This window comes from Glandiceps talaboti, chromosome 5 (genome assembly GCF_964340395.1).
Source record: "Glandiceps talaboti chromosome 5, keGlaTala1.1, whole genome shotgun sequence".
NCBI lineage: Eukaryota > Metazoa > Hemichordata > Enteropneusta > Spengelidae > Glandiceps > Glandiceps talaboti.
Window position 1 is genome coordinate 20,158,719 of NC_135553.1, and position 12,498 is coordinate 20,171,216.

Below are 12,498 nucleotides of genomic sequence, written 5' to 3' on the forward strand. Positions count from 1 at the left end.
CCACCAACGTCGATGTAAGGTAACCCAGGAAGCTAAGGTAAGGATACACGCTGTTGTTCTACACTGAGAAAGACTCTGTTTTCAATTGTTTGTATTGATATTTTTGTTGAATCTGAAGATTATTACATCAAAGCAAGGAGGTGAACACTGAAAATACATATCATCTGTAAGCTTTATTGCAAAATATACAGTCACAATCATCTGCTCACTTCACACCTTTCACGCATGTATACGATTTGGAGAAGACGGTATGTCTGTCAATCTTGATCGAAACAAGAATGTATACACTTTACCCAGGGACAAAGTATGGCAATAATACCTTATTACTTCACTGTATTAAAGTTGCTCAACTGTTACGATGCATACCATGAAGTATGTAAACTTTCTGATGTGTAATAGCAATGTTATGCGGGTTTCAATTTCGTATATTATTTGAAAACGGGTGTACATATCCCGGGTATGTAGGGGATCATGAAAGCCGAGTGCAGTCAAGGATGGCAAGCTTTCCTGGCATTTGAACAACGTTTTTGACAACTAATTTTCACTGGGACTTGAAACAATCACAGATAATAATAATGTTCGGTTCTTATATAGCGCTTTCCCACACTTTACAATTATTACCCCTGGCTCGGATCAGAACGGCACAACGGCCCTTTAGTCTTCCTCAACTCCCCAGGGAGCATACAATCCATTGCAGCCATTTAAGCGCATAGGATTAAAGCCTTCACATTGCAACCTACCAGGTCCCCAATTATACAGCTGGGTTGACTGAAGCACAGTCGTGGTTCAAATCTTGCCCAAGGACTTTAGCCACTCAGAAACAAACAGCAAGCAGCGACAGGGCTCGAACCTGCAACCTGTAGATTCCAAGCCAGTCACGCTAACCATTCACCTATCATGACTCCAGATGTAGAGCTAAATTTCTTACATAAATCATGAAATTGCAAGACTACCCTTACGGAAGGCATTCAGTTGAAATCTGGTTTTGTATTACACGTATGCATGATTGTACATCACCTTATGGGCACCAGTTTGGTAGTACCAAGATCGAAACAAGAATGTATACACTTTACCCAGGGACAAAGTAGGGCAATAATACCTTATCACTTCACTGTATTAATGCATGTACAGCCATCACTTTTGCTATTATGGGTACCAGTTTGGTAGTACCAGTAGATTGGTATACATCAATTTGCATATTACTCTTAATTTAGGAATAGCCTGTTCTGTAAACACAAAAGTTATTCCTGACACATCCTCGTGACAGACATCCGCGCGCGGCATTCATCAACTGGGGCCTGGTCACTCTTTATATTAATAGATCCCTTTTAATTTCCAGACTGCCACGTACCTGACAGATTTATCATAGAAAGTGAGCATGTTTCACTGTGTAATATTTTACCCACAAATCTCTCTAATTCGTATAGTTTTTGGTGACTGTCTATTTTTGAAGTGAAATGTATGTTACCCTATAAATTCCAAGTTTGCCATTAGCGTATTATTAACTGGTATCATTAGATGTTTGGATACATACAACTACATCTTTGCAAAGTTACAGTGTAATCATGCCCTTTATTATGACTTGGTATGACTTTTCTGTATATTTCAGAAATGTACGTTAGGGACATGAACGTTACAATATTTACAACTTCTGTGTTATTTGTCAGCTAAAAACATTAAACTATTTCAATCGAAGTATATCACGTGACTACTGTCGTCTACCACTTTCTGAAAATCAACAAGTAAATGGTACTCCTTTCTTTTCAAATTGTTAATAAAGAGAATCTGAGAGTACAAATCGGAGGGAGTAGTGGGTAATTTTTTGTAATGTGCAATTGCCATCACAATATAAGGAAATGAGTACAGTTAAGGGTGGGGGGGGGATTTAGAATATGAGGGTGGTTTGGAGTGTGAGGAGGGGGGGGGCTGGAAAATTCTGATTGTTCATCGTAAATGTGCAAAAAAAAAATAGCTCGCGGCTTTGCCATGATTGCATAACACCTCATTTACCTATATGTTTAATTCTGCCACAGGTGATAGTAGACTAACACTGAGATTATCCGTTGTGGGTGTGGTCTAACCTCCCTTTCCCCAAATATTAAGGGAGGTTGATGACCGATGACGTCATTACAGGCTAGGGTGATAGCTATATGAGAATGTCTATATTAAACCTCAGACCACTATAGAGAATCTGAGATTAAATTATATCGGCACTAGCTGCAACTGGGATATATTTTAAATAACCGAAGATATACATAAACATTCGGTCACTTGTCTGGGTTGAGCTGGTGGTCATTGTCTTCGGAATTACCCCCTGCCCCGGCTGAATCGCATTTGACAAGTATTTTCATCTGGGGGAAAATCTGCGAATTGGATCTGGATTACGGTGGGCTAAAGGTTTCGGCGATGTCATCCTGACGATTTTCAAGTAACTTGCATAGTTCCGGGTATATTTCACGATCAATTTGACCCCCCCCCCTCCCCACATTCTCCATTTGTAAAAAGTGGCCTTTCCCGTTGTCCCATTTTGTAAAACATAACCCTCCCCCATGACAATTGCATATACTGAACATTAATCAATCTTCCCATTATATGTATACATTTTGATTCTGTATTAGAAAGCAAAATTAGAAAATTCTACTAAATGAAATTGTTAATTAACATAAGTGACATAAGATTGCAATAATTATGCCTTATGCACGAAAAAAACATGAAGACCGCCATACTCATATAAGGTAAGAGCCGGTGTCCCGCTCCAGTACTGCACGGATTTGGAACACCAGAACGCCACCCAGTGGCAATGATAAGCACGGGGACTCCACTCCCCTTATCGATCTTCTTAGGAAGTGTATTTTCTGGGTTGTTGGTAATTAATTTGTCAGGAGTAAGTTTCGTCGGTGTCTTATTTAGGATTTCTTTGATAACTTGCAATTGCCATGTTTTGTTCATGTCTCCGTTTGCACTCGTTACTTTGTTTGCGTAGTAGTTTTTCTTAGCCGACTTAATAGTCAGGACGCCAAGGTCCAAAAAGTGGCTTAAACAGGAGTTACCTTATACACGGTTTGAAGTACAATTTTTACATCATATTTGGTTAGAGTAATATCTAGCCTTCAGAAAACTGATGTTGCCCCTCTGGACTCTCTTGCGCAAACTCACAGGAGGCAGTTTCCTTGGTAACGGTGACATTGAAGGATGCTAAACGTTAAAAAAAAACGTTATATCTCATGCTCCAGAAGTGCTATAATCATAATCAAAGTATGTGTAAATGTTTGGGGAGACGGGCAACTCATTGATCATATGACCTTTCGATCAAAGGTCAAAGTCATAGTGAAAATTCAAGGTCATCTTATTTTTTCTATATTTTTATTAAACCTCTGGCGGAAAGTTTTATATAAGAAACATCAGACATAGTTGTTGTTGCTGAAAATCAGTCATAAAAATAGCAAATGATATAGTCTTTCAGGAAACATACAGTAAAAGCCTATTTGGAGATGCTGTATTACAAAATCCTGTTACCAAGACAACCGATATCAAGATCCGCAATAGTGAAAAATACGACAATACTGAAGATCTCAAGTTCCCCAAGTGCTATATATTTGACCAAAGTGTCTGCACATGGATTTTAGGGGATGGGCAACTCACTGAACACATGATCTTTTTGATCCAAGATCAAGGTCTTAGCCAAAATTCAAGGTCATAGTAAATTTTTAGTTTTTATCAGCAAATCACCGAAACATTACAATAATTACAATTAAAATGTTTTATGCTACAAAAAGGTCATAATAGAAAGATTATGACAAAAATATATAGTATAGTATAGTATAGTATAGTATAGTATACTAGTAGTATAGTATAGTATAGTATAGTATAGTATAGTATAGTATAGTATAGTATAGTATAGTATAGTATAGTATAATTGTTTATTATATATAGTGACATGAGGTTTACCTGATGAAAAGTTTGCATTGACAAAAAAAAATAATAACACCTCCCAGCCCAACAAGTGGACTTATAAGTCACCTCAACAGTAATTTACAAAACAATGGATAGTCAAACAGCAAAGCACAGGAATTCAAATAACAAGTCAACTTAACCTGTATAAACAGTTTTTGCTTTTTAAGAAATGCCGCTTCAATAAATTTGGCGGTAGCTTTCACATCATCCTGAAGTAATAGCTTAAACTTATCAGGAATAGGGAGAACATTGAAGGTCGACACGTCAATGAAATCAAAATACAAAGCTCGAAGATCTGAATAAAATTTACAGTGAAAGACGAAATGACTTTCATCTTCTACAGTATCTGTATCATCACAAAGCTCACACACTCTCCTTTCAATCGGTTCATGACGAAACCTACCAATTTCGATACGAAGCGAAATTGTGCCATTAATGAACGTTCACTCCGTGACAGATTTAACAACACATATTTTACAGTTTTACACTCTCCTTTAAACTGTTGGTGCGTACGCAGTTTTGTTTACTGTCTCATTTTCTCGCACCATTCTGATTGGAATTTTGACATTAATTGACCCTTAACAACCTCGGAATTAACATACAATTGACTATCAAAATCGAGGTTAAATGTTCCAAAAATATTACATAACTCAGATGACCAATTCTGTCTGTTTAAGGCATCATCCAAACAAAAAATTATTTTTGTTACTCGATTCTCGTCCATAGAAAGTAATCTATCCCACAATTTAATCATATTTACACATGTCTACGAATTCTACAAGGTGCTCAACCCGTGTCACCCGTAATAGCATGTATGGGTGTGAACCTATGAACTTCAAGAAAATATCTAAGTGCTCTGTTCTGAACTGAATCACAATTTTCATGTTTTCCATAACCCCATACCGAAGAACAATAATCAAGAATTGGAATAACACAAGCTTAAAACAATTTACTGAACATTTCGAAGCCAAGATTCTTCAAGACTTTAAACTTTGAGCATAAGGCACCCAATGCTCTGTCGGCTGTTTGCGCTTGGAGTTCAGAGATAACAGAAAAATCCATTTTAAACACGAACTGTTAAGATGATCAAGCATTGCTTGCAAATATGCTTCATTATCGGCAATTATAACAATATCATCAGCCTATAAAAGTAAAGCAACATTATAACCACATATGACAATTCCTTTCTAAAGGGATTTCAATTCAGCTGCTAAGTCATTAATGAAAAATGCAAATAAGGTCGGAGATAGATTATCGCCCTGTCTAACTCCAGTACTAGTTGTAAACCAGTTTGTCTATGCATCATTTACTTTAACGCAGGTAGATGTGTCTGTATACATTGCCTCAATGCTTCTATACATTTTACCATCAATACCTGAAACCAACAATTTGTACAAAAGAGCCCGGCTATGTACAAAGTCAAATGCTTTCTTCAAATCAATAAATGTGGCAAAGGTAGAAAGATCATACGAAAACGATTTCTGATAATGGAGGTAAGTGTAAAAATATTATCTTCATAAGATCTACCTTTACGAAAGCCATTCTGCTCATCTACAAGAACATTCTCCAGTTCAAAGAAATTCACCACCCTAGTATTAAGTAACGCGCTGTACAGCTTCGCAACAACTGATTGTAAGCTTATTCCCCTGTAATTCAAGGGAAGGCGAGGATCATCGGTTGCATTTTTGGGCAGGGGAACGATAATTGCCTTCCTCCAAACAGAAGGTATCCTAACAGAATCAAAACAGATTTGAACGAGATGTTGCAGTACTGTAAATGAAGTCACATTTTGTAGGACACCATATGGAATGCTATCAACACCAACCGATTTTCCTTTCCTGGACCTGAAAACAACTTTACGAATTTCCTCTAAACTAAAATTCCCATTCAAATTAACATTACTCTCAAATAAAGGATCATCCATACGATCTTCCAGAATTCTCTTATGTCCTAACATTTGTTCGTAGAATACGTTATCAAAATTTACAGAATCAATTTCCTGGTACAACGAAGAGACATCGTTAAACCACACATTCATAATATCATGACGGTCACAGTGACCTCGCCATTTTCATCGTAAACTTCATTCGGAATACTATTCACCCGACTAGGACCGGGTTTGTTTATATAATCCCAAAATCGAGAAGGATTCCCAATACTGCAAGTTCAAATATCTGTAATAATATCATTTCTGTATTTCCTTTCATAATACCCTAACTTTTTACAAAAACTATAACTTATAAATTATAAGTTATCTAGGGGCATTATCAGTAATAAAAGACATACCACTCCAACAGTTTCGGCTTATGGAACACCGCTTCCTGTAATATCTTCGTGGCCCTGTTGTTTATATAAAATTATAATAGAAAAGTTAACATCAAAATCATACCTCAACTTCAGCACGAAACAGCTTGATATAATACATTATCTTCACCAAATGCCAAAGTTCAGTATATCAAAATCGAATGTCCTTAAACACTTTTTATAAAGTTTATCTTTCTGTCAATATTTAATATCATCTATAACAAGTATCTTTTCGTCAAAGGGTTTAATAAATCTATAAGTGTGGGTCTATTTTCTCAACGTTTCATGTGGTTTGTGGGATTCCAGCTTTATGAATGCTGATGACGTCTAGCTTGATACAGTCTAAGACCACCAATCTGGGATGTATTATTCTGATCTAGAATAATCAGAATATATATCTACATGTAGTTGGCGTATTTAAAGAAGGGAGTTGTGATGATTCAGAAATGATTGAAGGGGAAGGCCACTCGAGAAAACCAAGGTATACTTTGATAAACTTTGGATTCTGGAGAGTCAAGTCATGATTTCACATCCATGATTTTCACTCGGTTGCTGAGAAACACCACGTTGAAATTCTCTTTCATAATCATCTCTACTTTTCTCTCAGTTGCACACTGCTGCATTGTGGGTCTTAGTAGACATGAATATTTATTAGATGCACACTGAATATTCATGCCTATTCATCTGAAGAAAATAAGAATTTGGGAGTCATGAATATTCAGTCCACGCTTAAAGAACAATAGACTTATTTGCGACGAAGTTATTCACTATTATTCTAATCAAACGTTGACTTTTCAATTAATTCATTATTACCGATCTTAAAAATTACTTACCCCAAATATTATTATATTTGCGTTTGTAATGAACATGATTGATGTCATGAACTAAATTCCTAGCATTTTGTCTGTCTCTATACGAAATGGGTAGTATTATATATTATTTCATGTTAATAAACCCCTACACTTGGTTGTGAGTAAACGTGCGTGTATAACGAAAATCATAAACCCTGAAACAAAACGTCGCCTGGCTTGACAAAAATCTCACTAACATTGCTACAGCTTTTTGTCTGGCCAGACAAAATATCTCTTTGATGTTGTAAATCTTCTCGTCTGGCTCGACAAAAACCTAAATTTCCACATGTTATCGTATGACACGACAAAAACTGAATTACAACTGTTACATTTTAGTCAACTGACTGTCTCAAAAATACAATAGAAGGCGCCAACCTTAGGTTTACCAGGGACGTATAAATTTGGTGATGATCTCCTAAGATAATGGTAGCTCATGCAAAGAAAGTGTAAAAAAAATATTGGTAAAGATGTTTATCACACCAGACGATTGATGAAACGCTGTTAGTAAGATTTTTGTCTAGCCAGACGATAACATGTAGCAATATTAATGAGATTTTTATCGAGCCAGGCGACGTTTTGTTTCAGGGTTTATGATTTTCGTTGTATTCTTGATATTAACCACCAAAGACCTTATATTTAAAAAATAATAAGAAAGAACATTCTAATGTAAACGTTACGGTGGAATAGAAATTTTATAAATGTATGGTCATCTTGTAACAACATTAGGCACGAAATTCTCCATTAGACTTTCTATCTTTTGGAAAGCCGGTTTCGATGCTTTGGACATATGCGACTTGTTTGCTGTGCTTACTACAATCAAACTCTGCTGCTAACATTTAGTAGCTAGCTAGGCACTGAGAGGAAAATTTAACATCATTTCAAAGTACCTTGTCTTGGTTCAGAATCAGCAATTGAAATAATTAGTGTTGAAAAAATCTCATTTCACCGCTGTTGTTTTTACCCAGCTTAAGCGTCTTGTATTAACTGCTCTTATAATGCCCTGGCCATGATACAATTAGGTTGTAATTGTCAAGATTAAGTTGCCTGGTTGGAGAAAAATGACTACTTCCGATTTTTTGCAGACAGTGTTTAATGTGCAGTGCTCTTTCAGGAGCCAACACATCTATACAGTCTAGAAGACTGATAGCCGTGTGTTGTCAAGCTACTTGAACACACTGGATACAACACGGATGAATCATACACTTTCCAAGCAAGTCATGTTGAAGAGTGTTTGTTCGCATAATTTGCATATCGACTTGTTACTTTCGGAGGCGTTTTAAGACCAAGCCATCATTCACATGTAAGTTAATTACTTCGAAATGCCACCTTCCAACGAGGTGTTAATAACGTATGAATGAATTAATACAATCGTATCCGAATAAAATGATGATAAAATCAGTAATTGACAATTCTTGAAAAATTGAGACACGAATACATAGTTATATGAGAGGTCTTAACGGAAGTCTAATTTCTGAGTAAATCTTACATAAAACCTGTTTTTGTCAAGAGGTCGTTTGCCTCATCAGATTAACCAAACTGATTTGTCGGCCACTTTCTACCCATACTAATATGTAAGTCTGTCATAGAGATACAGAAAAGCGCCGAATGCAGTGTAGTGCATGACATCCCCCGACGTAGTGATAAATACATAATCTAATGGCCATTTTTATTTGTTTCTTAAAGTTTTCCTTGGCTTATTTGGTTGCAATGGCATCTATTTAATTGCCATGGCGACAAATGAGAGCGTTGTGATTTCATATATTTGTTCAAGTGTATACATTTTGTAGTTTCCTTTTGTAAAATATTTAAGAAAATAATTGTTTGGTATTCCTATATGTGCTATTGAACCCTTCTCCCATATAGTGTCAGGACGATATTAGCATAGCTAGCATTCATTTGGGGCATAAACATCATTACTCTCGCCTTGGCCTTTTATTCAACGTAAATCACACCCGTTGTTAATACATGTATATGATTAACTCATCATTATGCTCAGTGGCTTCCTTTGATGTTTCATATCAAGGAACTTGACATGAAGTTCCATAGAGAAAGGTCTCTTATAGATGTGGTACACGTGTGATCAATCTTACATAAGATTATGAGTATGATCGATACTTCCAATAATTGCTAGTACCCAGCTTTCCTCTCAAAGAATAGTTGCAATTTTGAAACTATCAGCGATTATTTTTCACTTGCGATGCACGCCAGTTCAGTACGTATAGAATACATGACTGTTTCGGCAGATATGCAAACTTTGAATTTGAAATCACGAAATTCAAAGTGTAACTGTTATGTAAATCAATGTGCTGTTAACATATCTTATTATTCTCTGATTACTTCTGTGAACTTCTACGAATAAAAAGTCAATCTACTTTTGATACTTGCCGAATCGAATCTTCTTCCATTTGCTCTCCTATCAATTCAAATGTTATAAAGGTAGCACACGCTATCCAATGGTGTTGAAATTGTGTAAAAAAAAAGCATGTATGTGCGCACACAAACACACATGAACATGCTACTATATAACATGATATATTGTGGTAATTGAGGGCGCTGTTACAGCGATTGGACTGGCCCCAGCCAGGCCACCGTGATTCACACAACATGCGCCCCGGCCTGTATATTACAACTTAAAGGTCTTTGTCCGGTAAAACGGTTACGATTCATATACAGTGGCGTGACTGAAATTCTACAATTATCTGAGAAATCGGTCACTATTGATTTTTGGTGTTTCCTTTCTTACAATGGGATGTTTGATCTTTTCGACATCTTAACGTTATCATTACATATTTCTTTGCCATATATACATTTTATCAAATCGAGAAAATTATTTACATGTGATTTTTTTTTCAAATTTGATTTAATTTAAAGAAATGACAATTCGCTATATTATTCGCGTATAATGAGCCGCGATGTGGTCTTGATATACGTACATCGACATCCTCCCAACGGTGTTATCCTCAGCTCATTAATAGCATCTTGCGTAATGTTCACATGAGACCACAATATTGATTTGCATGAAAACGCTTTGTTCAGAATACCAAAGGTCAGCCATAGCTTAGTGTTTAATCCGCGTTCGCATCATCATGTAATTCCTGTCATTCAAACAAACGATAACCATATTGTCACGTGTCACTCCTACAAGGTGTGCATGTATGTGCACATGAATTACAATAGCCATCATTCGACAATTTTCAATATTTTTGTTTCGTAAGGTATGTGTTATATTTTGATGATATCGGCAAAATTTCCTTTATTGGCGTTGCCTCTGTTCTTATCGCTTAAATTTATCTGGAATCGTTCCTTCAATTCGGGAGATTTTGCTAATTGTAAACAGTTATAACTGTTGAATTGACTCGGCTATGTTTTGCCTACCAAGCTATCAAAAATTCGCTTAATTTACACAAGAACAATAACATACATACATACATACATACATACATACATACGGCTGTTAGGTAATATGTTAAAAATGCATAACAGTATGTATGTATGTATGTATGTATGTATGTATGTATGTATTTGGTGCGTAAAAAACAACAAACCCACAACTCCGATATTGCTTGATAATGTAGTTTTAATTCTATAAGTCATTTACATAATTAACCATTTTTTGTAATTAAACAATATCTTAATGCATGCTTCAAATTTCATATGACTTGTTGCATACATTGACAGTGATAAAACCAATAAGAAACTGAATAGGCCACACTTCAATAGCAATATCGCATTTTTTGCTACATTAGTCTAAATGAAATAAACCATTTAAATGTATTCCAACTCTATGCAGGCATTCGGGTGGCAATGTTTTTCTAATTAGTATCAAACACCTTATTAAGGACGCATAAATGTCCTTTGCGTTGTTCATTTGAAGTCTGAGTGGTGACACGTGTAGTTCGTTTCACTTAGACAAATGTAGTAAGAAACTGTACTCATTCAATCTTGTTATCTTCAAATTTGCAGTTTCTTATTGGTGTCTGCGTGGTTGTATGAAACAGAAAAGCTGAACGGTATTGTGAAATTTACTGTTAGTAATTAAAATTTGGATATGTACGTATTCTGATAACAAATTATATAGGAACAACGACCCATGCGGAAGGCATTCAATTTACATGTATTTCTAGTTACGTTACTACAACTCGTAGGCATCGACAGCTGCTAGCATTAACCCTCATAGATCACTGCCACTGAATATACAGGCAGGGTAACAACGCAGACGAAAATAATAACGTGTATACATTCTGACATTTAATATCAGGATTTAATTTTATAGATGCCATGCAGGCCTTCCCCCAAAAAAATTACTTGATGTAATCGTTTTAATTTAGCATGGAATATAATTTATATGTATCAAGATCCACAGCTTCGAAATATCCCTATTTAGCCGTTGGGTTTAGTAAAAGTATATTATTCAAGTACCAATTTTCTGGATGCGCTAATACTTTTTTTGGCAGTCTGTGAAGTAATATCGTGCATCTCCCTAGGCATTACGGTACCGGTAGGATGATCGTGACGTCACGTGTTAGGTTGTTTTCAATTTTAACATAATTGTAAGAGTAAAGTGGCTTAGGTTTATACTTCTGATGTGTTCCTGTGGTCTGAATTTCTGTGCAAGTTTTTAGGAGTTTTGGAATTTGGTATATATAGTAGCGTGTTCATGCATGTTTGTGCGCGCACATACATGCATTTGTACACAATTTCAACACCTGTCCAGTGGATAGCGTGTGCTAGCTAACATTTGAATAGATTCGAGAACACATGGAAAGAAGAATCGATTCACCAAGTATCAAAAGTAGATTGACTATATATATTAGTACAAGTTCACAGAAGTAATCCAAAATGTTCAAACTCTTCTGTCAAAGATAAGTTAACAGCACATTGATTTACACCTTGATTTTCGTGATGTTAAATTCAAAGTTTGCATATCTGCCAAAACAGTCATTCATTTACGTATACATGACTGTACACTATACTGAACAACCCTGGGGTATGGCGTACATTGCATACGAAAAGTAATTGCTGATAGTTTCAAAATTGTAACTATTCTTTGAGAGGAAAGCTGGATACTAGCAATTATTGGAAGTATCGATCATACTAATAATCTTATGAAAGGTTGATCACGCGTACCACATCTATAAGAGACTTTTCTCTATGGGACTTGACATGAAACATCAAAGGGAGCCGCTGAGTATAGTGATGAGGTTAATCATGTATTACCAACGGGTGTGATTTAAGTTGAATATCGTCCAGACATACATTTTTTATGAGTACACTTTTTCACAATTGGAATTACTCTACAATTCCTTTAATTGCAACTATGAGGAATCCTCTCAGATTAGATTATGTATTTACCACTAGCGTCGGGGGATGCCATACATTACACTGCATT